The sequence below is a fragment of the Heptranchias perlo genome, chromosome 7, assembly GCF_035084215.1.
Source record: "Heptranchias perlo isolate sHepPer1 chromosome 7, sHepPer1.hap1, whole genome shotgun sequence".
Classification (NCBI taxonomy): domain Eukaryota; kingdom Metazoa; phylum Chordata; class Chondrichthyes; order Hexanchiformes; family Hexanchidae; genus Heptranchias; species Heptranchias perlo.
The window spans coordinates 42,151,068-42,179,051 of NC_090331.1; the positions used below are offsets into that span (position 1 = coordinate 42,151,068).

Consider the following 27,984-nt stretch of genomic DNA (forward strand, 5'->3'; position numbering starts at 1 on the left):
TCTGTGAAAATTGAATGAGTGACCATATATATATTCCTTTTTCGAAATATTTAAGCTTTATCCCTTACCAGTTTTAAAGTTGGGAATATACAGCAAAATAGTATGCAAGGTGGTTTAACTGGAGTTACAATTTCAGGTTTGGAATTTGCACGGACCTTCCAGTGCACTTCTGCTGTAATTCTGGTGGGAGTGCATTACAAGATCCCAGAAATGGGACGGGACCCGGATACACCAGTCTGGGCCTTTGCCAATTTCCAGGGGCCTTGTTTGGGGTGGAACATCTGACCATTGCAAACATGATTCACTGAAATGATTTGTACTGGCCTCCGGAAAGGTGCAAGTGGACTACTGGGGGAAGGGAGAGGGGGGAGGAAATCCAGGCCAAGGAAGTGGCTTGGCCCTCTGAAGAAAAAGTAATTTGGGAAAAAACAAATGCTGATTATCAGCTCCCCCCTAAAAGGGGAGAAAAATAATTTCTCCAGTTGGAGAAAGCTGCCTCTTTCTCACCTGAATTGGTAGCAGGCACCAGAATGCTGGCATGTGTGCCTGCCAGCTCCATGCAAGTGAGGTACCCTAACACTGACCCCGCGTACATCGGTGGGGTCAGCTCTGGTAGGTACTGCTGTAATTGGTGGGATAGCGGCCCATGCGAATTCGAACCCCGGTATTTACCAAGTAATGGGTAGGGGGAGTGGGGTTTAGGCAGACTTGGGACCAGTCCTGGGCTTTTTAACATGGGGGGCCGGTCCTGGGTGGGCTGGGGGAAGAGATGATTCTGCCCGTTGGCAGAGCTGGGGTGAGTTTGGTAGCTATGCAATCACGGCTAGAGTTTGGCACCACAGGGGAGGAACTGGGAATTTGACAGAACTGAGGGGTGGAATGTAGGTTTGGCTCAGTGGTGCGTTCCTGCGGCATGATTTTAACTTGGAGCCGGGAACTCAGCAGGTGGGTGGATTTTTTTTTCATTCATGGGATGTGGGCGTCGCTGGCAAGGCCAGCATTTATTGCCCATCCCTATTTGCTCGTGAGAAGGTGGTGGCGAGCTGCTTTCTTGAACCACTGCAGTCTGTTTGGTGAAGGTTCTCCCACAGTGCTGTTAGGTAGGGAGTTCTAGGATTTTGACCCAGCGACGATGAAGGAACGGCAATATATTTCCAAGTTGAGATGGTGTGTGACTTGGAGGGGAACGTGCAGGTGGTGGTGTTCCCATGCGCCTGCTGCCCTTGTCCCTCTAGATGGTAGAGGTTGCGGATTTGGGAGGTGCTGTCGAAGAAGCCTTGGCGAGTTGCTGCAGTGCATCTTGTACACACCGCAGCCAAGGTGTGCGGCGGTGCAGGGAGTAAATGTTTAAGCTGGTAGATGGGGTGCCAATCAAGCAGGCTGCTTTGTCCTGGATGGTGTTGAACTTCTTGAGTGTTGGAGCTGCACTCATCAAAGCAAATGGAGAGTATTCCATCATACCTGACTTGTGCCTTGTAGATGGTGGAAAGGCTTTGGGGAGTCAGGAGGTGAGTCACTTGCCGCAGAATACCCAGCCTCTGACCTCTCTTATCCACAGTATTTATGTGGCTAGTCCAGTTAAGTTTCTAGTCAATGGTGACCCCCCCAGGATGTTGATGGTGAGGGATTCAGCGATGATAATGCCGTTGAATGTTAAGGGGAGGTGGTGAGACTCTCTCTTGTTGGAGATGGTCATTGCCTGGCACTTATCTGGCGTGAATGTTACTTGCCACTTATCAATCCAAGCCTGGATGTTGTCCAGGTCTTGTTGCATGCGGCACAGACTGCTTCATTATCTGAGGGGGTTGCAAATGGAACTGAACACTGTACAATCATCAGCCAACATCCCCATTTCTGACCTTTTATGATGGAGGGAAGGTCATTGATGAAGCAGCTGAAGATGGTTGGGCCGAGTACACTGCCCTGAGAAACTCCTGCAGCTGAAATAATTGGCCTCCACTACCATCTTCCTTTGTGCTAGTATGACATCAACCACTGGAGAGTTTTCCCCCCAATTCCCATTGACTTCATTTTTACTAGGGCTCCTTGATGCCACACTCTGTCAAATGCTGCCTTGATGTCAAGGGCAGTCACTCTCACCTCACCTCTGGAATTCAGCTCTTTTGTCCATGTTTGGATCAAGGCTGTAATGAGGTCTGGAGGCGAGTGGTGCTTGCGGAGCCCAAACTGTACATCGGTGAGCAGGTTGTTGGTGAGTAAGTGCCCCGTGATAGCACTGTCGACAACACCTTCCATCACTTTGCTGATGATTTGTGCATGAGGAACCGGGAAGTCAAGTATGCGTGTTTATATCTGCAGTCGCAACTTGATTGCAGGCAATTATCTTTGCTTCCGGGTTTCATGTCTCCAAGCTGCGCAACGTGCCTATTGCGCACCCAAATGATGCGATTTAAAGCCCACTATTTAAAGGGCCAGTCCAAGAATGGATTTTAAAGGAGAAATGGAGTCCAGGAAAGCAAAGGCTGTACCTAGGTTTATTGATGCTTCAATGGAAGTACTGCTGGGTGCAGTGAGAAGCAGGATGGAGGTAATTTACCCAAGCGCCGGGAGGAAGAAACCTGGTTCTGCCAACAAGAAGGTATGGCTGGAGAGGTGAGCAGCAGACGTATGGTGCCCAGGTCTTGGCTGCAGTGCAGAAAGTGGTTTAAGGACCTAACCAGGTCAGGAAAAGTGAGTACTTTTGCTGATTCACCTACATCCTGTGAAATGGGACACCCCACCCCCCCCCCCCCACCTCACTCTGTGTTGGCGCACCAAGTCCCTCACATCACTCCTCATACCTACTTAAGTTTCAGCATCAACTATCCTTTACTTTCCATGCACTACTTCACCTCCCCATTTATGCACCCATCACTGCCGCTCACCCCAATCCTGATGCAGTCTGTCTGATAGTCATCCTCTGATGCATCTGTTTCATTGTCAGCCTCCATCCAAAGCAATGCATCCATCGGGTGAATACGTCACCTTCAGTAACTGACGGGCCTGTTCTTTCTCCCCTTGAAGGAGAAGAGAATGCAAAATGCAAGGGAAAGGAGGAGAACTGGAGGTGGACCACCACAAATAGTCCAGCTGACAGATGCAGAGGAGGAGGCCACGGAGATAAATTGCACCGTTGCATGCCTAGCCATCGGAGATGGAGAGACTGGCAACCCGCAGATAGCTGGTGACAGAACTTTAGCATCTTTCACACACACTATGAAGTGATTTTAACAATGATTGAACTGTTCCAGACCTCACTACGGTCAGTGGAAAGATTGCCAATTTTCCGATGAATATTTAATATTGGCTTCTGTTGTCTTCCTGGGCAATCATGCCTTCAAGAAGAAAGAGCCGAGATGGAAGAAAGCAACTCCTCAGAGGATCTCATTCCTTCTGAGGGTGCACCGTCACGTGACATAAGAATAAAACAGGACGGACCACCCGGCATTGGACCACTAGGCACCGGACATGACAAAGGCAAACCAAGTCCTCCTCACTAACATCTGGGGACTTGTGCCAAAATTGGGAGAGCTGTCCCGCAGACTAGTCAAGCAACAGCCTGACACTGCCATACTCACAGAATCATACCTTTCAGCCAACGTCCCAGACTCTTCCATCACCATCCCTGGGTATGTCCTTCCCAACGGCAGGACAGACCCACCAGAGTGGCGGTACAGTGATATACAGTCAAGAGGGATGGCCCTGGGAGTCCTCAACATTGACTCTGGACCCCTTGAAATCTCATGGCATCAGGTCAAACGGGGGCAAGGAAACCTCCTGCTAATTACCACCTACCGCCCTCCCTCAGCTGATGAATCAGTCCTCCTCCATGTTGAGCACCACTTGGAGGAAGCACTGAGGGTAGCAAGGGAACAGAATGTACTCTGGGCGGGGGACTTCAATGTCCATCACCAAGAGTGGCTCGGTAGCACCACTACTGACCAAGCTGGCCGAGTCCTGAAGGACATAGCTGCCAGACTGGGCATGTGGCAGGTGGTGAGCGAACCAACATGAGGGAAAAACCTACTTGACCTCGTCCTCACCAATCTACATGTCGCAGATGCATCTGTCAATGACAGTATTGGGAGGAGTGACCACCGCACAGTCCTCGTGGAGACTAAGTCCCGTCTTCGCACTGAGTGCCACACAACACATTGGATGGTGTCCTATCACCGTGCTAAATGGGATAGATTCGGAACAGATCCAGCAGCTCAAAACTGGGCATCCATGAGGCTCTGTGGGCCATTAGCCGCAGCAGAATTGTATTCCAGCACAATCTGCAACCTCATGGCCCACATATTCCTCACTCTACCATTACCAACAAGCCAAGGGATCAACCCTGGTCCAATGAGGAGTGTAGAAGAGCATGCCAGGAGCAGCACCAGGCATACCTAAAAATGAGGTGCCAACCTGGTGAAGCTACAGCACAGGACTTCATGCACGCTAAATAGCGGAAGCAACATGCTATAGACAGAGCTAAGCGATTCCACAACCAACGGATCAGATCAAAGCTCTGCAGACCTGCCACATCCAGTTGTGAATGGTGATGGACAATTAAACAGCGAATAGGAGGAGGAGGCTCTGTAAACATCCCCATCCTCAATGATGGCGGAGTCCAGCACGTGAGTGCAAAAGACAAGGCTGAAGTGTTTGCAACCATCTACACCCAGAAGTGCCGAGTGGATGATCCATCTCTGCCTCCCCTCCTCCCAATATCCCCACCATCACAGAAGCCAGTCTTCAGCCAATTCGATTCACTCCACGTGATATCAAGAAACAGCTGAGTGCACTGGATACAGCAAAGGCTATGGGCCCCGACAACATCCCAGCTGTAGTGCTGAAGACTTGTGCTCCAGAATTAGCTGCGCCTCGAGCCAAACTGTTCCAGTATAGCTACAACACTGGCATCTACCCGACAATGTGGAAAATTGGTATGTCCTGTCCACAAAAAGCAGGACAAATCCAATCCATCCAGTTACCGCCCCATCAGTCTACTCTCAATCATCAGCAAAGTGATGGAAGGTGTTGTCGACAGTGCTATCAAGCGGCACTTACTCATCAATAAACTGCTCACCGATGCTCAGTTTAGGTTCCGCCAGGACCACTCTGCTCAAGACCTCATTACAGCCTTGGTCCCAACATGGACAAAAGAGCTGAATTCCAGAGGTGAGGTGAGAGTGACTGCCCTTGACATCAAGGCAGCATTTGACCGAGTGTGGCACCAAGGAGCCCTAGTAAAATTGAAGTCAATGGGAATCAGGTGGAAATCTCCCCAGTGGCTGGAGTCATACCTAGCACAAAGGAAGATGGTAGTGGTTGTTGAAGGCTAATCATCTCAACCCCAGGACATTGCTTCAGGAGTTCCACAGGGCAGTGTCCTAGGCCCAACCATCTTCAGCTGCTTCATCAATGACCTTCCCTCCATCATAAGGTCAGAAATGGGGATGTTCACTGATGATTGCACAGTGTTCAGTTCCATTCGCAACCCCTCCAGATAATGAAGCATTCCGTGCCCGCATGCAGCAAGACCTGGACAACGTCCAGGCTTGCGCTGATAATTGGCAAGTAACATGCGCGCCAGACAAGTGCCAGGCAATGACCATCTCCAACAAGAGAGTCTAACCACCTCCCCATGACATTCAACAGCATTACCATCGCGGAATCCCCCACCGTCAACATCCTGGGGGTCACCATTGACCAGAAACTTAACTGGACCAGCCACATAAATACTGTGGCTACAAGAGCAGGTCAGAGGCTGGGTACTCTGCGGCGAGTGACTCACCTCCTGACTGCCCAAAGCCTTTCCACCATCTACAAGGTACAAGTCTGGAGTGTGATGGAATACTCTCCACTTGCTTGGATGAGTGCAGCTCCAACAACACTCAAGAAGCTCGACACCATCCAGTACAAAGCAGCCTGCTTGATTGGCACCCCATCCACCACCCTAAACATTCACTCCCTTCACCACCGGCACACTATGGCTGCAGTGTGTACCATCCACAGGATGCACTGCAGCAACTCACCATGGCCTCTTCGACAGCAGAGGCAAACAAACTCGCGACCTCTACCACCTAGAAGGACAGGGGCAGCAGGCACATGGGAACAACACCACTTGCACGTTCCCCTCCAAGTCACACACTATCCTGACTTGGAAATATATCTGCGTTCCTTCATCATCGCTGGATCAAAATCCTGGAACTCCCTACCTAACAGCACTGTGGGAGAACCGTCACCACACGGACTGCAGCGGTTCAAGAAGGTGGCTCACCACCAACTTCTCAAGGGCAGTTAGGGATGGGCAACAAATGCTGGCTTTGCCAGCGACGCCCACATACCCTGAATGAAAAAAAAGACATGCAACAATGCATCAACACAGATACTGACACTTTGGTGGGTCATGTTGGACAGTTGGTTGGGTTGTAACCTGGTGATTCACCACTCACAAATGTGAACGAGCAGACACTGGTGGTAGTGGCAGCTGTGGAGAGTCTGCGTCTGGGGGCGCACTCCTCTCCAAGCTCTGCTGAGCTGGACACAGATGCTGAACCCCAGGGGCCATCGTTGAGAATGACAAAGGTACAGCTGCGCCTTTGCAAGGTAGTTGAAAATGTGCCACACATACACTCCACAATAGCGGAGAGGATGGAGGAGTCCACCTCCATCTCTAGTTGATTGTTGGCGCAGTTAAGTGTGGGAATGGCCATGATGGAGAGAATGGTAGCCTCCATTGAACTTCAAGCACTGCTCTCAAATGAGTCCGTGCAGACTCTGGATGCAAACGTGTCTGCCACCTTAATCAGGCAGACAGAGACTGCAGCTATGGCCTTAGAACGTGACACATCTGCTGGCCAGCAGAGTGGTGGGAGTGATGTTGTGCAGTCCGGGAGATGGATGATGGCAAAAGGGGACATGGAAGTGGGGACTCCACTCAAAGCACTCCCACATCTCACCCGTTGCCCCCTCATCCAGTACCCGCAATACTGCCTTCTCTCCCATTGGCTGAGTCTGCCCCTGCACAGGTGCAGGTGGAGCAGTCTTTGTCGAGACCGTCACGGGTTCCAAAACCCAGAGGTCGTAGGTCGAGAGCATCTCAGCAGTCAGGGCAGGTATCCGAGCAACCTGCCACTACCTCTGCTGAAGCCACAGGGGATGCATTACGTGGAAGTGGTAAAAAGAGAAAGGCTAAGCAATTGTAAATCACCAAGTGTTTGACAAGCTGTCATGATGTTAATTGATATTTTTTTGGTATGGCATGTTAAATTTAATAATGATGATCACCACTGTCATGTCTTGGCCATTATTGAATCCCTTTTGTGAATTTTCCCTTTCATGTGCTTCATAATGAATGCCAAGACATGATGCCACCCATTGGGCATGTGTGCAATGGGTGTATGCGTGTTTGAAGGACTATTTTGTGCAAACGGAGGGTGGGTGGGGGATGGAAGGGGGCGGTGGGTGGGGGATGGAAGGGGGCAGTGGTGGCGGCGGTTGGTGGAGGTGGTGGTTGTTCTAAGCAGCCTGAGTATTTAAAACTCTTCAATTTGCACACCTCATTATGAGAACCTGTTGGAGATGAGGGCATCTTTTGCATCAGAGGCAGGAATGTGCACCGCTGCTCTGGTGATGGGTTCCCCATCTGCATTTTCCTTGTCGTCCTCTTCCTCTTCAACATTGCCGCCAGATGAGGATATTTCATGAGTGCATTCAACCTCCTGCACCTGTAACCCCCTCTGCTGTGCTATGTTGTGCAGGATGCAGCACACGACGATTATTCTGCACACCCTCGCTGGCGAGTACTGAAGGGCTCTCCCAGACTAGCCGGGCACCTGAAGCGCATCTTTAATATTCCTGTGGCTTGCTCAGTGACACACCTGGTGGTGATGTGGCTTTGGTTGTACCACTGCTGTGCCTTGCTGGTGGGGTTTCTCACAGGTGTCATGAGCCATATCAGCACGGGGTATCCCTTTTCTCCAAGGAGCCAGCACTCAAGTCTGTCCTCTGTGTGGAAGAGGGCCGGGATGTTGGACTCGTGCAAAATGAATGAATCTTGACATCTGCCAGGGAATCTGGCACACACCTGCAGAAATCTCTTCCGGTGGTCATACACCAGCTGTGCATTGATGGCGTGATATCCCTTTCAGTTTCCCTTCCCCGTGGGAAGCCAACCACAGAGTTGAAACGCACTGCCCTCTCAGTCTGGCTGATGTTAGCGTGGGGGAAGTTGATGTAGATGGATGCCCTGGCAAACAAGCCATCCGTGACCTGTCGTACACACTTATGTGCAGACGACTGAGACACCTTGGAGATGTCACCGGTGGTGCGCTTGGGATGATCCAGAGGCAAAGAAATTGTGGGCAATGGTGACTTTAACTGCGACGGGCAGTGCGTGGCCACTTGGTCCAGCCAGAAGCAGCTCTTCATGAATGAGCCTGCAGATGTCTGCGACCACCTGGCAACTCAATCTGAGCCTGCCTAGGTTCTGATCCTCAGAGGTCCAGGAAGCTCAGCCTCTACCTGTAGACCCTCTCACGTGGGTAGTGCCTCCTGCGACCTCGGCTTCTCCACTGGTCCCCTCTCTGCTCTTCTCCAGGTCCTTGTTGCGCACCTCTGTTTTCTGCAATTGCAAATCACAGAACTGCACAACATGCCTGATGGTGATGTGCCTCCTCCTCAGATGTACTGTTGAATACTGCGCCCTCCATCCTGATCTTGTCAATTTCAAGAGCTCCAAAATGTAGGTTAAATTTGAACGCAAGAAATCTCAGTCTAAACACAAAGAACTCCCAGCCATACGTTTGTCTGAGAGAACTGAATGCCCAGCTTCAGTACCTTACCTTTTATTGAGATGCGCTAATCACTGGTTTTAAGGGCCAAATGAGCTTCTGCTTCAGCTCGCCTCCGTTTCAGTGGCATGTTGCAGAAGCCACGGGAGACACGTTCAGGAATAGTTAAATTCGTTTCTGTTGCAGAATTCACAAAAAATTAATTACTTAGTGTTTCAACTACCTGAATTGGCCCTTTAAATATCAGCCCGACTGCTTTAAGTGGGGACGGAACTTCCGGGTTTCTGTTGTACGGCGCATCCAATTAAACCTGGGAGTGGGCGTGTTGGAGCAGAGATGCGGTCTCTCTCCAATAACGTACTATTTTTACTGTCCACCCACTTCTAACCCATCTATTCTTGGGGGTTAAAATTACCCCCAGGTGTCTGTCAGCATTGAGTGAAGGGGGAAAGTGTGGGTCTGACAACACTGGGGGGTATTGCATCACTGGTGTGTAACTTTCCAAGTATTCTCTGCAAACATTAAATTTGATGTTTTCTGAATGTATCAATTTTTTGCGCGTTTTATTTCTCTTGCTCTGTCGCGCGCTCTCCCACTTGTGCTCTCACTCTTTCTCGCACGTTCTCTCTTGCTTGTGATTGCCCTCTCTCACACGTGTCTGCAAATATAATATTTACATTCTTTAACTATCAGTAAAACCCTGGTGATAATTTGACATTTTCTATTTGCTTTAAAAAATAGAATGTATAAATTTTATTTGAAGAAAACTTTTGAAATTTGTCCTTTAGCTTTCATTTGTCAAATCACTTTGAAAAAAAGTCAAACAAATACTCAGAAAAGCATTCTATCATTTGGGTAACTTAAATGTTACTGATGCATGTTGGAACATTGTGCACACAGCAGATGCGCAGACCACAGGATCTGCCTTCAGCTTAGAGAGTCACCGATCCCATTCTGGGCAAAAATATGAATTGCAAGCCCAGACTTCTGGGAGAGGCTGGGGCCTTCGAGCAAAAACTTCAATGAAGATATCAGTATATACCAAAATATATAAATTTAATCATGTAATTGTGAAATATGTAATTTTGATTTTTTAATGTAGTTTAAAGCATTATTTTGGACATCATAAATTTTAGTTTCTGAAGGAAAAAATGATGGGTACAAATGTATTCACAAAGCATTTTTGAATGATTTGACTGGCAAACTGTCAGTGAAAACTTGACATGCTGCGATAGGGTTTTTCCATACAATCATAGAATGATTCAGCCCATTGTGCCTGTGCCGGCACTTTGAAAGAGCTATCCAATTCCCTTTTGAAAGTTGTTATTAAATCTGCTTCCACCATCCCTTCAGGCAATGTATTCCAGATCATAACATTTCGCTGCGTAAAAATTATTTTCCTCCTGTCGCTTCTGGTTCTTTTGCCAATTACCTTAAATTTGTGTCCTCTGGTTGCTGACCCTTCTGCCACAGGAAACAGTTTCTCCTTACTTTATCGAAACTGCTCATGATTTTGAACACCTCTATCAAATCTCCCCTTAACCTTCTCTGTTCTAAGGAGAATAACCCCAGTTTCTCTCGTCTCTCCAAGTAACTGAAGTCTTTCATCCCTGGTACCATTCTAGTAAATCTCCTCTGCACCCTCTCTAAGGCCTTGACATCCTTCCTAAAGTGTGGTGCCCAGAATTGGCCACAATGCTCCAGCTGGGGTCGAACCGGTGTTTTCTGAAGGTTTAGCATAATTTCCTTGCTTTTGTACTCTGTGCCTCTATTTATAAAGTCAAGGATCCTGTATGCCTTTTTAACAGCCTCCTCAACTTGTCCTGCCACCTTCAAAGACTTGCGTATGTGCACCTCTCTGTTCCTGCACCCCTTGAAAATTGTACCATTGAGTTTATGTTGCCTCTCCTCATTCTTCCCACCAAAATGCACCACTTCACACTTTTCTGTGTTTAAATTTCACCTGCCATGTGTCTGCCCATTTCACCAGTCTGTCTATGTCCTTCTGAAGTCAGTTATTATCCTCCATCATTTACTACATTTGAGTTTTGTGTCATCTGCAAACTTCGAAATTATACCCTTTATACTCCAGTCCAGGTCATTAATATATATCAAAAAGAGCAGTGGTCCTAATACTGACCCCTGGGGAACACCACTGTATACTTCCCTCCAGTCCGAAAAACAACTGTTCACACTACTCTGTATTCTGTCCCCGAGCCAATTTTGTATCCACGCTGCCACTGTCCTTTTTAATTTTATGGGCTTTAATTTTGCTCACTCGTCTATTATGTGGTACTTTATCAAAGGCCTTTTGAAAGTCCATGTTCACATCAGCCGCACCACCCTCATCAACCCTCAACGTTACTTCATCAAAGAACTCAATCAAATTAGTCAAACACGATTTGACTTTGACAAATCAGTGCTGGCTTTCATTTATTAACCCATATTTTTCCAAGTGCCAATTAATTTTGTCCTGGATTATTGGGCTCGATGTTAGGGCTGTGGGTTCGTGGTGGGGGGGCTATTGGGTGCGTGGGTAACGCGCCTGGTGAAATTAGTCTGCCCCCGCGCGATCGCAGCCTAATTGGATCCACTTACCTGTAGTTCCAGGTTCCCCACTGCTGATCTGCGCATCGGGCGGGCTGCGCATGCAAAGTAAGCTCTGTCAGCTGGAGGAGCTCTTTTTAAAGGGGCAGTCCTCCACTGACAGATGCTGCAACAAATAGGAAAAATTACAGCATGGAGCAGCCCAGGGGGAAGGCTGCTCCCAGTTTAATGATGCCTCACTCCAGGTATCATTGGATGGTGTGAGGAGAAGGGGGAGGACAGAGATTTCCCCCCCCCCCCGCGGCGGGCGGGAGGAAGCGGCCTGCCTCTGCCACCAAGAAGGCCTGGCTCGAGGTGGCAGAGGAGGTCACTTGCACCACCAACATATCGCCAGTACTCATCCCGCCCTTACCACTCAACCCAATCCTCATACGATCTCATGGCTCTATCTCATACTCACCCTCTCGGGCATCTCTTTCACAGTCAGCCTCACTCAACCTGCCACTACCCGTGCTGCAGCCATAGGGCATGCATCACATATGTGCAGTAGGAAGCGTAAGGCAAACAAGTCGTGAGCATGAAGGGGATGCACAAGGGTGTTTGAGGGTTTGTCATGGTTGTTACTTATATTTAATTTCTGAGCAACTCACATTACGTATTATATTGGCACCACTACTGCCACGTCTTTGCGAATCTTGTCTGGTTTGTGCAATAATGCCCTTTCCTGAGGATCACTATGAAGACCCACAACTGATGCCACCCATTGTGTCACTGCAGAGTGGGTGTAGGTGTATTTGCAGGGCTCTTTTGTGCAGACGACTGAGACGTCGGCGATGTCCCTGGTGGCACCCTGGAAAGATGCGGAGGAGAAGTTGTTGAGGGCAGTGGTGACTTTGACAGCGACAGGTAAGAAGATGGTGCTCGGGACAACCGGCAGCAGCTCGGCATGAAGGAGGCTGCAGATTTTTAAAAAATATTTTTTATTCGTTCACGGGATGTGGGCGTCGCTGGCAAGGCCGGCATTTATTGCCCATCCCTAATTGCCCTCGAGAAGGTGGTGGTGAGCCGCCTTCTTGAACCGCTGCAGTCCGTGTGGTGACGGTTCTCCCACAGTGCTGTTAGGAAGGGAGTTCTAGGATTTTGACCCAGCGACAATGAAGGAACGGCGATATATTTCCAAGTCGGGATGGTGTGTGATTTGGAGGGGAACGTGCAGGTGGTGTTGTTCCCATGCGCCTGCTGCCCTTGTCCTTCGAGGTGGTAGAGGTCGCGGGTTTGGGAGGTGCTGTCGAAGAAGCCTTGGCGAGTTGCTGCAGTGCATCCTGTGGATGGTGCACACTGCAGCCACAGTGCGCCGGTGGTGAAGGGAGTGAATGTTTAGGGTGGTGGATGGGGTGCCAATCAAGCGGGCTGCTTTATCTTGGATGGTGTCGAGCTTCTTGAGTGTTGTTGGAGCTGCACTCATCCAGGCAAGTGGAGAGTATTCCATCACATTCCTGACTTGTGCCTTGTAGATGGTGGAAAGGCTTTGGGGAGTCAGGAGGTGAGTCACTCGCCGCAGAATACCCAGCCTCTGACCTGCTCTCGTAGCCACAGTATTTATAAAATGCTGGTCCAGTTAAGTTTCTGGTCAATGGTGACCCCCAGGATGTTGATGGTGGGGGATTGGGCAATGGTAATGCCGTTGAATGTCAAGGTGAGGTGCTTAGACTCTCTCTTGTTGGAGATGGTCATTGCCTGGCACTTATCTGGTGCGAATGTTACTTGCCACTTATGAGCCCAAGCCTGGATGTTGTCCAGGTCTTGCTGCATGCAGGCTCGGACTGCTTCATTATCTGAGGGGTTGTGAATGGAACTGAACACTGTGCAGTCATCAGCGAACATCCCCATTTCTGACCTTATGATGGAGGGAAGGTCATTGATGAAGCAGCTGAAGATGGTTGGGCCTAGGACACTGCCCTGAGGAACTCCTGCAGCAATGCCCTGGGGCTGAGATGATTGGCCTCCAACAACCACTACCATCTTCCTTTGTGCTAGGTATGACTCCAGCCACTGGAGAGTTTTCCCCCTGATTCCCATTGACTTCAATTTTACGAGGGCTCCTTGGTGCCACACTCGGTCAAATGCTGCCTTGATGTCAAGGGCAGTCACTCTCTCCTCACCTCTGGAATTCAGCTCTTTTGTCCATGTTTGGACCAAGGCTGTAATGAGGTCTGGAGCCGAGTGATCCTGGCGGAACCCAAACTGAGCATCGGTGAGCAGGTTATTGGTGAGAAAGTGCCGCTTGATAGCACTGTCGACGACATCTTCCATCACTTTGCTGATGATTGAGAGTAGACTGATGGGGCGGTAATTGGCCGGATTGGATTTGTCCTGCTTTTTGTGGACAGGACACACCGGGGCAATTTTCCACATTGTCGGGTGGATGCCAGTGTTGTAGCTGTACTGGAACAGCTTGGCTAGAGGCGCAGCTGGTTCTGGAGCACAAGTCTTCAGCACTACAGCTGGGATGTTGTCGGGGCCCATAGCCTTTGCTGTATCCCGTGCACTCAGCCGTTTCTTGATATCACGTGGAGTGAATCGAATCGAATTGGCCGAAGACTGGCTTCCGTGATGGTGGGGATATCGGGAGGAGGCTGAGATGGATTATCCACTCGGCACTTCTGGCTGAAGATGGTTGCAAACGCTTCAGCCTTGTCTTTTGCACTCACGTGCTGGACTCCGCCATCATGTTGAGTGACTCTGAGCCTCCGTGTGCACTGCTGCTCAGAGAGGTCCAGGAAGCTGAGCCTCGGTCTGTGGACCCTTTCATATTAAGGCAACTTGTTGTGCCACTGATACTTGTCCACAAAGGAAAGAAGCAGAGTGGCCCCTTGGCGATCAGAGCTATCTTCTGGAGCCCTGGCTCATGACAACTCTGCAGCAACCAAGTACACCAGCTGGTAAACAGATATAATGAAATAGATGCTTTCATGAAGGTCACCATAGAGTACACTAGTGGTAAATTGAAGAAACATTTCAGGTACTTGGACAGATTTAGGGATGTCCTGTAATATAACTGGTCTAAGGTAATTGTAATCTTTGCATGTTTAATAACTTTTGCTATAAAGAGGCAAGCCCTCGTGGAGGAAGCCATCCAGCAAAAGCAAGAGGACTGGCAAGAGGAACAGAAGGAACTTAATATGAAAATCTGCCCATTGCATTAACAGTGCTATCTACATCTTGCATATGCCCTTCACTAATATATGCCTTCATCTACAGTGTCTTAACACTCTCACTCAACTCCCAAATGTCCCATTCCTGTCAGCTGCTCAAATGTGAAGTAATACCTTCGAAAGAACACTCTCTGCAGAGGCCTAACTGAAGTGCAAACAACCTTTTAATAATCCTATATTTCTGAATACTTATTTGCTTTTTTGGTGCCTTCTCTTGGTGACAAGTGCATGATACATGTCCAGTGTCAGTTTGATTTAATGAGCATTCTTGACATTGAGTCAGAAGTTTTTAGGTTCCAGGGATTTGAGCATATAATAGAGACTGACACTCAAGTGCCGTAATGAGGGAATGTGATACTGTCAGACGTGCTGTCTTTTAGGTGAGACGTTAAAGCACCCTGTCTTTCTGTTCAGATGAGTGCAAAAGATCTCGTGGCACTATTTGAAGAGGAGCAAAGGAGTTCTCCCAATGTTCTGGCCAATACTTAACACTCAACCAACACCACCAAAACAGATTAAATTTGTGAGACCCGGCTGTACACAAATTGGCTGCTGCTTTTGCCTACATAACAGAAGGGGCTGCATTTCAAAAATAATTAATTGGCTGTGAAGTGCTTTGGGATGTCCTATGTGAGGTGGCTGGCTGCTGTGTGTTGAGAAGAAAGCCGGCTCTTGATGAACAGTTGCTGGATCCAACGCTATGGCAGCAGACCACTTTGTTCTAGCATTCGAATATGCAGAACTGGAAAAAATATCATTGCCATCCATCTGGCCGGTTCCAGCGTCTAAGAAGTATCATTGCCCACAATAACTCTCCTAACCACTCACCTCCCACCTCCACCCCAATTAAATTCTTGTCCAGGTACTTATCCAATTCTCTCTTGAATTTACTTCTACAATTGGCTACAACTGCTTTCCTTCTGCTATAGATTTATTATGCAAGTGCCTGCACTGACAAAACGTGATCAGTGCCTCTTTCATTTTTGGATGCCTTTTTATCCTAAGCTCAGTGTTGGTTTAGAGTTTGGGGAATATTTGGTTTTTAAAAAAAACTAATGTGGAGTATATTTTGCATTTTGAAGCAACCTTCTGTTCTGACTCTTTTAATGGGCTCACCTCATAAAGAGCGCTGGTGGAAGTATGCTTGCTCGCATTTGATGTGGTCCACCTTTTGTTCGCATGTTTACAGCTCATGGAAATCAAAAGTTGATCTTCAATATTCACAGCTAAATTGAACAAAAAGTGGTGTTATTCAACCCTATTTTTGTGTTTTTCAAATAAGACCGGTGAGCCTGACATCTGTAGTGGGTAAGTTGTTAGAGGGTATTCTGAGGGACAGGATCTACGGGCATTTGGAGAGGCAGGGACTGATTAGGAACAGTCAGCATGGTTTTGTGAGAGGAAAATCATGTCTCACGAATTTGATTGAGTTTTTTGAAGGGGTAACCAAGAAGATAGATGAGGGCTGTGCAGTAGACGTGGTCTACATGGACTTTAGCAAAGCCTTTGACAAGGTACCGCATGGTAGGTTGTTACATAAGGTTAAATCTCACGGGATCCAAGGTGAGGTAGCCAATTGGATACAAAATTGGATTGACGGCAGAAGACAGAGGGTGGTTGTGGAGGGTTGTTTTTCAAACTGGAGGCCTGTGACCAGCGGTGTGCCTCAGGGATCGGTGCTGGGTCCGCTGTTATTTGTTGTTTATATTAATGATTTGGATGAGAATTTAGGAGGCATGGTTAGTAAGTTTGCAGATGACACCAAGATTGGTGGCATTGTGGACAGTGAAGAAGGTTATCTCGGATTGCAACGGGATCTTGATAAATTGGGCCAGTGGGCCGATGAATGGCAGATGGAGTTTAATTTAGATAAATGTGAGGTGATGCATTTTGGTAGATCGAATCGGGCCAGGACCTACTCCGTTAATGGTAGGGCGTTGGGGAGAGTTATAGAACAAAGAGATCTAGGAGTACAGGTTCATAGCTCCTTGAAAGTGGAGTCACAGGTGGATAGGGTGGTGAAGAAGGCATTCGGCATGCTTGGTTTCATTGGTCAGAACATTGAATACAGGAGTTGGGATGTCTTGTTGAAGTTGTACAAGACATTAGTGAGGCCACACTTGGAATACTGTGTACAGTTCTGGTCACCCTATTATAGAAAGGATATTATTAAACTAGAAAGAGTGCAGAAAAGATTTACTAGGATGCTACCGGGACTTGATGGTTTGACTTATAGGGAGAGGTTGGATAGACTGAGACTTTTTCCCTGGAGAGTAGGAGGTTTAGGGGTGATCTTATCGAAGTCTATAAAATAATGAGGGGCATAGATAAGGTCAATAGTCAAAATCTTTTCCCAAAGGTAGGGGAGTCTATAACGAGGGGGCATAGATTTAAGTGAGAGGGGAGAGATACAAAAGGGTCCAGAGGGGCAATTTTTTCACTCAAAGGGTGGCGAGTGTCTGGAACGAGCTGCCAGTGGCGGTAGTAGAGGCGGGTACAATTTTGTCTTTTAAAAGCATTTGGACAGTTACATGGGTAAGATGGGTATAGAGGGATATGGGCCAAGTGCAGGAAATTGGGACTAGCTTAGTGGTATAAACTGGGCGACATGGACATGTTGGGCCGAAGGGCCTGTTTCCATGTTGTAAACTTCTATGATTCTATGATTCTACTTAAGTGGTGGATTGGGATTAATGTCTTCAAAAAGAGTAACTTTTAATATCTCTAGGGTTTTGGTAGTCGCTAATTTGATGACTGCATGGTTTTAGAGAATGCCAGGTGTCTGTGTTTGTCATCAGTTTTGTTTTCTCCATGTTGGAAAACATACATATTCCTGCCTGGTGTACAAAATGTCACTTTGAATACAGGTGAATGAATCACTGCTGTTCTAGGTAGACAATTTAACCAGGATTATTTGCTGAGTAGATATAGATGGCAATCATTTAACATTGTTTAGCTCCATCACCTGCAGCCTGGTAATCAGTTTTGTTTGTTGCGTGATGGGGTGGGGGGCGCTCTTCCAAGGAAAACATGTATAGTATTACTTTGTCCGGGAAATGGATAGACTTTGTCAGCTGTCTCCAGAAGCTACCTATTCTGGATTTCACAGCCTTCTTTCAATTAATCAATTCTTCCCATTCCCCTGTACTATAGCCTGTATAGATGTGTGCACGCAAAAACTCTGTGGAGGTTTATTAAACCACGTATAAGTTTATGTTGCAGACCAGGTTCAATATTATTACGAGAGTTAGCAAGTGTTGCATTTTACTATTGGGTATCTGAAGAAGTGTAAGTTAAAAGTTCTTTAATCAGATTAAATCTGTATTGATTTTCTGCTACAGCTATAGATTTTTACTTGCAATAAGCTTGATTCATGGTTAAGTCCGTAGATACGGGGGTGATGCCAGAGGATTGGAGAATTGCAAATGTTACACCCTTGTTCAAAAAAAGGTGTATGGATAAACCCAGCAACTATAGGCCAGTCAGTTTAACCTCAGTGGTGGGGAAACTTTTAGAAACGATAATCTGGGACAGAATTAGCAATCACTTGGACAAGGGTGGATTGATTAGGGAAAGCCAGCACGGATTTGTTAAAGGCAAATCATGTTTAACTAACCTGATAAAATTTTTTGATGCGGTAACAGAGAGGGTAGATGAGGGCAATGCAGTTGATGTGGGGTATGTGGACTTTAAAAAGGTGTTTGATAAAGTGCCGCATGGTAGGTTTATCAAGATTGTGGCCCATGGAATAAAGGGGGCAGTAGCAACATAGATAGACACAGAATTGGCTAAGGGACAGGAAACAGAGTAGTGGCGAACAGTTGTTTTTCGGACTGGAGGGAAGTGTACATAGGTGTTCCCCAGGGGTCAGTGCTGGGACCACTGCTTTTCTTGATATATATTAATGACTTGGACTTGGGTGAACTGGGCACAATTTCAAAATTTGCAGATGACACAAAACTTGGAAGGGTAGTGAACAGTGAAGAGGATAGTGATAGACTTCAAGAGGATATAGACAGGCTGGTGGCATAGGTGGATATGTGGCAGTTGAAATTTAACGCAGAAAAATGTGAAGCGATACATTTTGGTAGGAAGAACGAGGAGAGGTAATATAAACTAGAGGGCACAACTCTAAAAGGGGTACAGGAACAGAGAGATGTGGGGTATAGATGCACAAATCATTGAAGGTGGCAGGGCAGGTGGAGAAAGCAGTTAAAAAGCATACGGGATCCTGGGCTTTATAAATAGAGGCATAGAGAACAAAAGTATGGAAGTCATGATGAACCTATATAAAACACTGGTTTGGCCACAACTGGACTATTGTGTCCAGTTCTGGGCGTTGCACTTCAGGAAAGATGTGAAGGTCTTAGAGAGGGTGCAGAAGAGATTTACTAGAATGATTCCAGGGACGAGGGACTTTAGTTTTGTCGATAGACTGGAGAAGCTGGGGTTGTTCTCCCTTGGAACAGAGGGGGTTGTTCTCCCTTGGAACAGAGGCGGTTGTGAGGAGATTTGTTGGTGGTATTCAAAATCATGAAGGGCCGAGACAGAGTTGATAGAGAGTAACTGTTGCCATTGGTGGAAGGGTCATGAACCAGAGGACATAGATTTAATGTGATTGGCAAAAGAACTAAAGGTAACATGAGGAAAAACTTGTTTACACAGTGAATGGTTAGGATCTAGAATGCCCTGCCTGAGGGCATGGTGGAGGCAGATTCAATCACTGCCTTCAAAAGGGAACTGGATAAGTACTTGAATGGAAAAAAATTGCAGGACTACGAGGAAAGGGCGGGGAGTGGGGCTAGCTGGATTGCTCTTGCATGGAGCAGGCATGGACTTGATGGGCTGAATATGATTCTGAGTTGCATAGTCTAATTGAATGTTATATTCTTCCACTATCCAAAGGCTAGGTTCAAGACAGAGCTTATGTTCATTCCAGTGAGCACGTTTCAGTAACTAGGATGTTTCAATTGACCTGAGCAATGCAGTGTTACTAGGTATTGTGCAAATAACACATATATTTTCGGGGAGCGGGACTTGCTTAGTTGTGGTCCTTGGTGAGGAGTTCAAGAGAAATATCAGGTAAAGCCCGACTTGCCACACATGTTAATTTTTTAAAAAACATGCTTTACATCCAATTTGCAAACCAGAAACTTGACACAAACTGTTAAATCAGGGACACCGTTGGAAGACTGTTTGTTTCGATTTTGGAAACATCAGCTTTACAAAATGGTAGATGTGAATAAATACTGTGAATTTTGATTAACTCAGTACATGTATGTTTTATTCATAGCAACAATTTTGAATGTCCTTCATACCCCAGCAGCAGCTGGCAGAACAGATCTAGCTTTGTTATTTGTGATTTAGACAAGCTGGGTGAGTAGGCAAGAACATGGCAGATGCAGTATAACGTGGATAAATGTGAGGTTATCCATTTTGGTTGTAAAAATAGAAAGACAGATTATTATCTGAATGGTGATAGATTGGGAAAAGGGGAGGTGAACGAGACCTGGGTGTCCTTGTACACCAATCGCTGAAAGCGAGCATTCAGGTGCAGCAAGCAGTTAGGAAGGCGAATGGTATGTTGGCCTTCATTGCAAGAGGATTTGAGTACAGGAGCAGGGATATCTTACTGCAGTTATACAGGGCCTTGGTGAAACCACATCTGGAGTATTGTGTGCAGTTTTGGTCTCCTTATCTGAGGAAGGATATCCTTGCCATGGAGGGCATGCAATGAAGGTTTACCAGACTGATTCCTGGGATGGCAGGACTGACGTATGAGGAGAGATTGGGTCGACTAGGCCTATATTCACTCGAGTTTAGAAGAATGAGAGGTGATCTCATTGAAACATATAAAATTCTAACAGGACTAGACAGACTAGATGCAGGGAGGATGTTCCTCATAACTGTAGTTTCCCAGCCCTGCTATCATCTTGGTGAATCTATGCTGTACGCTCTGTATGGCTTTAATGCCCTTTCTATAATGGGGTGCTCAAAATTGTACACATAATGACGATCCGGATTCTTTCCCCTCAGTCTGGTTCAGTAAAAACTGAAGTCGAATACATTTTAAAGTTCATCACAACTTTAATAGCAGGGTTCTTCGTCTGCAGCATTGATTTGGACTCCTGATAGAGTCCCTCTATGCTGGCAGAGCAAGAACAAAAACATACAGAAATCCACACGTTTTTATACAATCAATAGGGGTTGGAACATACTTAACGAGGGTCAACACCAATCATAAGCCGGGCACAGGTTGCCATGCGAGGTTACATTATTTCCGGCCAATCATAAATCGTCCATGTGCTGATCATGCTGCTGTTAGACATCAAAGGGGATACTTCCTCACCTTCCAACTTGGAATGTTCTTCCCTGTCCCTTCTGTTCCTTATCTCCCAACCTGGAATGTCTTTCAACTTTGGCTAAGCTCGTTACCTATATTGATCTGCCATAAACATGGAGACATTCAGACCAGTCCTTGAATCACATCAAAGACTCTACATTGCTAAGACCATGCAAACCTGCTGACTACGCAAACATATGGCCCAGCAGGAGGGCCAGGCCACCTGTATCAATCTCAGTTACTAACTAATTAACCCTTTCTAACCATTTTGCATTCTGCTTCTTTGCCACGTAGGCATCTTAATATTTTATCAAAAACTGACCACGTAGGGATTCTCAATTATTCTAACTGTGGCCGAACCAATGTTTTGTACAAATTCATCATTATTTCTTTCATCTTGTACTCCACGTCCTTATTTTTAAAACTCAAATGCTGTTGGCCATTTATGGTTTTATCTATCCATATTCACACTTTCAGGGAATTTGAAATCCCAGGTGTCTCAGTTTATCTACAACATTCAATGTTTTTCCAGTGAATGTGTACTCCCATTCCTTGTTTTTCCTCCCAAAATGAATTACCTTCCACTTCTCCATATTAAGTTGCATCTGCCACCTGTTTTCCCATTCCACTAATCTGTTTGTCTTCCTGAAGTCTTTTACAGTCCTCTGTTTGCCAAATCACCTACTTTTGTGTCAACAACACCTTTTTGAAATTCAGTTCCCTACGCTCAAATCCAAATCATTCATATGTACAAGAACAAAAGTGGACCCAGGACTGATCCCTGGGGTATACCATTTCCAACTCTTTGTTTCCTGTCCATCAACTAACTTTCTATCCATATTGCTACATTTCCTCCTGTACCCTATGCCTGATTTTTTTCTAACAAACCCCTTGTGGGACACTATGGAATGACTTCTGAAAAGGAATTTAGCTCCTTTCATGATCACAGGACATCCCAAAGCGCTTTATAGCCAATGAAGTACTATTGAAGTGTAGTCACTGCTGTAATGTATGAAACCCAGCAGCTGATTTGCGCACAGCAAGGTCCCACAAACAATACTGTGATAATGACCAGATAATCTGTTTTAGTGATGTTGGTTGAGGGATAAATATTGGCCAGGACACTGGAGAGAACTCCGCTGCTCTTCTTCGCAATAGTGCCATGGGATCTTTTACATCCATCTGAGAGGGCAGATGGAGCCTCGGTTTAACGTCTCCTCATCCAAAAGGCAGCACCCCTGACAGTGCAGCACTCCCTCAGTACTGCACTGGAGTGTCATCCTGGATTATGTGCTCAAGACTCTGACTCAGAAGTGCGAATGCTACCACTAAGCCACAGGTGACACTGCAAGTGAAAGTACCCTGTGAGTCCAAATGAAGAAAAGTTTTTAACATTTTCTGCTCATGATGCTTGCTAGTACAGTCATGATAAAATCAATTGTTATCGCTCCTTCCTGATTTACCAAGTGAGTCAAACCTAACAATTCTATCTGATTATACAGCTATACAAAACCCTGGTTTGACCGCACCTGGAGTACTGTGAGCAGTTCTGGGCACCGCACCTTCGGAAGGACATATTGGCCTTGGAAGGAGGGCAGCGTAGGTTTACTGGAATGATACCCGAACTTCAAGGGTTAAGTTACGAGGAGAGATTACACAAATTGGGGTTGTATTCTCTGGAGTTTCGAAGGTTAAGGGGTGATCTGATCGAAGTTTATAAGATATTAAGGGGAACGGATAGGGTGGATGGAGAGAAACTATTTCCGCTGGTTGGGGATTCTAGGAGTAGGGGGCACAGTCTAAAAATTAGAGCCAGACCTTTCAGGAGTGAGATTAGAAAACATTTCTACACACAAAGGGTGGTAGAAGTCTGGAACTCTCTTCCGCAAACGGCAATTGATACTAGCTCAATTGCTAAATTTAAATCTGAGATAGATAGCTTTTTGGCAATCAAAGGTATGAAAGGGATATGGGCCAAAATGCTGGAAAATTGCACAAAATCACCTAAGGAGGAGGGATATGTCCGAGATACCCCTAGAAAACAAATCTCTCACCTGCAGTACATGTTCTTTTTCAGTAATTTCTATATTTACCATTGTTGCAGTTAGCAGAAGTAGTCGTAAAGGAAGCACATGGACTCATGCTTCCAAAGCAGGAAGTTCAAAGACACCAAGGAGTGTTTGCTTGTCGCTTACCATGACCAGTGTGAGGCGACAATAAGCAAAGTGAACAGGATGATGTGTCATAGATAGCACTAGAACAAGTCATAATGCAGTATTAGGTGGGATCAGACTAAGAGAGAGTACAAGAAAATCTTAAGACTGGTTTGCAGTGCATGTGTGTAAACACATGAAGCATGGTGAACAAGGTTGGTGAACTGCAGGCACACGTAGCCACATGGGAATACGATGTTGTGGCGATAATGGAGACCTGGCTCAAAAAAGGGCAAGATTGGGTACTAAATATTCCTGGATACAAGGTATTCAGGAAAGATAGGGAAGGAAAGAAAGGAGGGGGGTGGCAGTATTGATTAAGGAGAATATTGCAGTACTGGAGAGAGGATGTTCTGGACGGGTCAAGGACCGAATCTATTTGGTTAGAGTTAAGAAACAATAGAGGTGCCATTACTCTACTGGGTGTATTCTGTAGGCCACCAACTAGTGGAAAGGATGTCGAGGAACAAATTTGCAGGGAAATTAGAGAGGTGCAAAAGCTATAGAGTAGTGATAACTGGGGACTTCAACTATCCTAATATGGACTGGGATAACAATAATATAAGGGGCAAAGAGGGGGAGGAATTTTTGAAAATGTGTTCAGGATAACTTTCTTAACTAGTACGTTTCCAGCCCAACGAGGACGGTGTCATTGCTGGACTTGGTTCCAGGGAATGAGGCAGGCCAAGTGGAGCAAGTGTCAGTGGGGGAACACTTAGGGAGCAGCGATCATAGTATCATAAGGTTTAGAATAGCTATGGAAAAGGACATGGACCACTCTAAAGTAAAAATACTCAATTGGAGGAGGGCCACTTTCAATGGGATGAGAACAGATCTGGCCCGGGTAAATTGGAATCAAAGATTGGCAGGCAAAACTGTAATTGAACAATGGGAGGCCTTTAAAGAGGAGATGGTTCAGGTGCAGTCTAGGCACATTCCCACGAAGCAGAAAGGTAGGGCAACTAAAGTGAGAGCTCTCTGGATGACAAAAGAGATAGTGGGTAAGATGTAATGGAAAAAAGGGGCATATGACAGATGTTGATAATACAAGTGAGAACCAGGCAGAATATAGAAAGTTCAGAGGGGAAGTAAAAAAGGAAATTAGAGGGGCAATGGGAGACTATGCGAATAGACTGGCAGCCAACATAAAAGGGAATCCAAAAGTCTTCTACAGGCATGTAAACAGTAAACGGGTAGTAAGAGGAGTGGTGGGGCCGATTAGGGACCATAAAGGAGGCAGAAGGGATGGATGAGTACTTTGCATCTGTCTTTACCAAGGAAGATGACGCTGCCAGAGTCTCAGTAATGGAAGATATAGTTGAGATACTGGATGGGCTAAAAATTGATGGAGGTACTAGAAAGGCTAGCTGTACTTAAAGTAGATAAGTCACCCGGTCCAGATTGGATGCATCCTAGGTTGCTGAGGGAAGTAAGGGTGGAAATTGCAGAGGTACTGGCCATAATCTTGCAAACATCTGTGGATACGGGGGTGGTGCCAGAGGACTGGAGAATTGCAAATGTTATACCCTTGTTCAAAAAAGGGTGTAAGGATAGACCCAGCAACTATAGGCCAGGCTGTTTAACCTCAGTGGTGGGGAAACTTTTAGAAACGATAATCTGGGACAGAATTAACAGTCGCTTGGACGAGTGTGGATTGATTAGGGAAAGCCAGCATGGATTTGTTGAAGGCAAATCGTGTTTAACTAATCTGAGAGTTTTTTGATGCGGTAAAAGAGAGAGTAGATTAGGATAATGCAGTTGTATATGGACTTTCAAAAGGTGTTTGATAAAGTGCCGTATGGTAGGCTTATCATCAAGATTGCGGCCCATGGAATAAAGGGGGCAGTGGCAACATAGATACAGAATTGGCTAAGTGACAGGAAACAGAAAGTAGTGGTGAACGGTTGTTTTTCGGACTGGAGGGAGGTGTACAGTGGTGTTCCCCAGGGGTCAGTGCTGGGACCACTGCTTTTCATGATATATATTAATGAATTGGACTTGGGTGTTTCGGGCACAGTTTCCAAATCTGCAGATGACACAAAACTTGGAAGGGTAGTGAACAGTGAGGAGGACAGTGATAGACTTCAAGAGGATATAGACAGGCTGGTGGCATGGGCGGACACATGGCAGATGAAATTTAACGCAGAAAAATGCGAAGTGATACATTTCGGTAGGAAGAATGAGGAGATGCCGAATAAACCAGAGGGCACAACTCTAAAAGAGATACAGGAACAGAGAGATGTTGGGTATATGTGCACAAATCGTTGAAGGTGGCAGGGCAGGTGGAGAAAGCGGTTAAAAAACATACGGGAGCCTGGGCTTTATAAATAGAGGCATAGAGTACAAAAGTACGAAAGTCATGATGAACCATTTATAAAACACTGGTTTGGCCACAGCTGGAGTACTGTGTCTAGTTCTGGGCACCACACTTCAGGAAAGATGTGAAGGCCTTAGAGAGGGTGCAGAAGATATTTACTAGAATGATTCCAGGGATGAGGGACTTTAGTTTCGTAGATAAACTGGAGAAGCTGGGGTTGTTCTCCTTGGAACAGAGATAGTTGTGAGGAGATTTGTTGGTGGTCAAAATCATGAGGGGTCTAGACAGAGTAGATAGAGAGAAACTGTTGCCATTGGTGGAAGGGTCACGAACCAGAGGACATAGATTTAATATGATTGGCAAAAGAACCAAAGGTGACATGAGGAAAAACTTTTTTACACAGTGAGTGGCTAGGATCTTGAATGCACTGCCCGAGTGGCTGGTGGAGGCAGATTCAATCATTGCCTTCAAAGGGAAACTGGATAAGTACTTGAAAGTAAAGAAAAATTGCAGGGCTATGGGGATAGGGCGGGGGAGTGGGACTTGCTTGGATTGTTCTTGCATAGAGCCGGCATGGACTCGATGGGCTGAATGGCCTCCTTCTGTGCTGTAACCTTTCTATGATTGGTTTTATGATTTCCATGCTTGCTAAATCAGTTGTGTTGAAATTGCCAAATGTCCAGCTAAAGCTGGATATTGTTCTGGTCAGAGTACTGCATACAGTTGTGTTTTTTGTGACAGAAGGGGGCCATTCAACTACTTGAGATAGCAATAAGACTAATCTTTGGAATTAAAGGGGCAAGTTGTGAGGAACAACTTCATAAGCTAATGCTTTTGAGCCTTGAAAAGAGTCACTTCAGAGGAGATCTTGTACATTGAATGAAAAAAGAAGTGTGGAACAGTAGTTTTCGATATGCAAAGGCAGCATGATTAAACAGCACATATTTTCTGTGAAGGGAAAGTTTAGAACAGACATTAAGTAGTATTTATATTCATAACGATTACAATTGCACTTTCAAGCTGGCAACTCCTTGGCCATTGGCTTTCCATTCATCACGATACTTCTGCAGCCATTGATCTTCTCAACTACTCCCTCAGCTCTACCTTTTTCGTGCCTTTGTCCCCTGTGAAAACCTTAACTTTCTCTCATTCTGGTCATTCCCCCTGGTATGTTCCCCATCTTCATTCCTTCAAGTCGAAGTGGTGCAGACTTGAGCACATCTTCCTGGCCCTCATGCTAATGACATTGTCAGTGGTTCTTTTTCCTCAGATACTTGTCTCTCTCCTTTTCAAAACTGCTGTCATCACCCCACTCCTCAAAAAAAAAAACCACCTTTGACCCTTCTTTCCTTGCAAACTACTGCCCCATCTCCAACTTCCCTTTCCTTGTCAAAGTTCTTGAACATGTTGCCTCCCAAATCTGTGCCCATCTTTCCGACAGTTCCGTGTTTGAATATCTGCAATGAATTACAAAGAATGTACAGCACAGAAGCAGGCCAATCGGCCCAACAGGTCCATGCCAGTGTTTATGCTCCACGTGAACCTCCTCCCACCCTTCTTAATCTAACGCTTTTAACATATCATTCTATTCCTTTCTCTCTCGTGTGTTTATCTAGCTTCCCCTTGAATGCATCTATGCTATCGAGTTCCACATTCTTACCACTCTCTGGGTAAAGAAGTTTCTCCTGAATTCCTTATTGGATTTGTCAGTGACTATTTTAGATACACTCATAGAACATGATTCCATTGAATGGGTGTTGGTTTTGAGTCTTTATGTGGCTCGTCCACGTTATAAAATCCGGTTACACAACAGCCAAGGGGGGCCGGGGGCAGCGGGTACTGGGTTGGGGAAGAGTAGGGGGGCCGTTGTTATGGGAAAGTCCTATCACTGAGTCTCAAAATTTCATCAAGCATTGAAGTCCAACCACACAGAGTGCAAACCAGGTCTATTGGTCGTTAGGCTAGTGGCAATCTGTGCCTAGTACCCATGTCATCATTGATGTTTGTGCATTTAATTACTTTAATGAATGCAGTAACAACTTATATCTACCAAAGAAACACAGTAAAGTACATTAATCATTTAAGTTGTCCTACTAACAACAAAAATTTTAATTAAACAATGAGTATGACAGGGCAACTAAGATAGACTATTAGTGATGTCTTGACCATTAGAATCTACTTTTCACTTATAACTATGCGTCCATAAAGATTTGTAGGATGTCTCGTGTCAGTTGCAGTGTTAATCTTAACGTTTGACTTGCAAAGGTCTTGTAGTGATCGATGTTTAAAAACTTCATCAGGGTGTTGTTCTGTTCTAACCATTTTCCTCTTGCACCTATTACGAAACCAAAGAATTTAATATTGTCTCCTCCTGTCAATTTTCTGATTTTGGGCTCCAGCATTTTATATTTCTTTTGTTTCTCAATCCAAGTCTTTTCCAATGATTTATCATTGTTCTCGTAACGAATTGTGACGTCCACTACTGCTACATCTTTGCCTTTTGGGAATAGGACATCAGGTTTCCATAGAGCCCCATCGGTTAATTTAAGTCTTGGCTCTGTCAATG

At 46.0% G+C, this 27,984-nt stretch overlaps 1 protein-coding gene across 6 annotated transcripts in view; it reads left to right on the forward strand.

The window, feature by feature from the left end:
* The window catches only part of LOC137323649 (RNA-binding motif, single-stranded-interacting protein 1-like), a 506,296-nt gene that overhangs the window by 4,484 nt on the left and 473,828 nt on the right, over positions 1-27,984 (forward strand). The window lies entirely within an intron of this gene.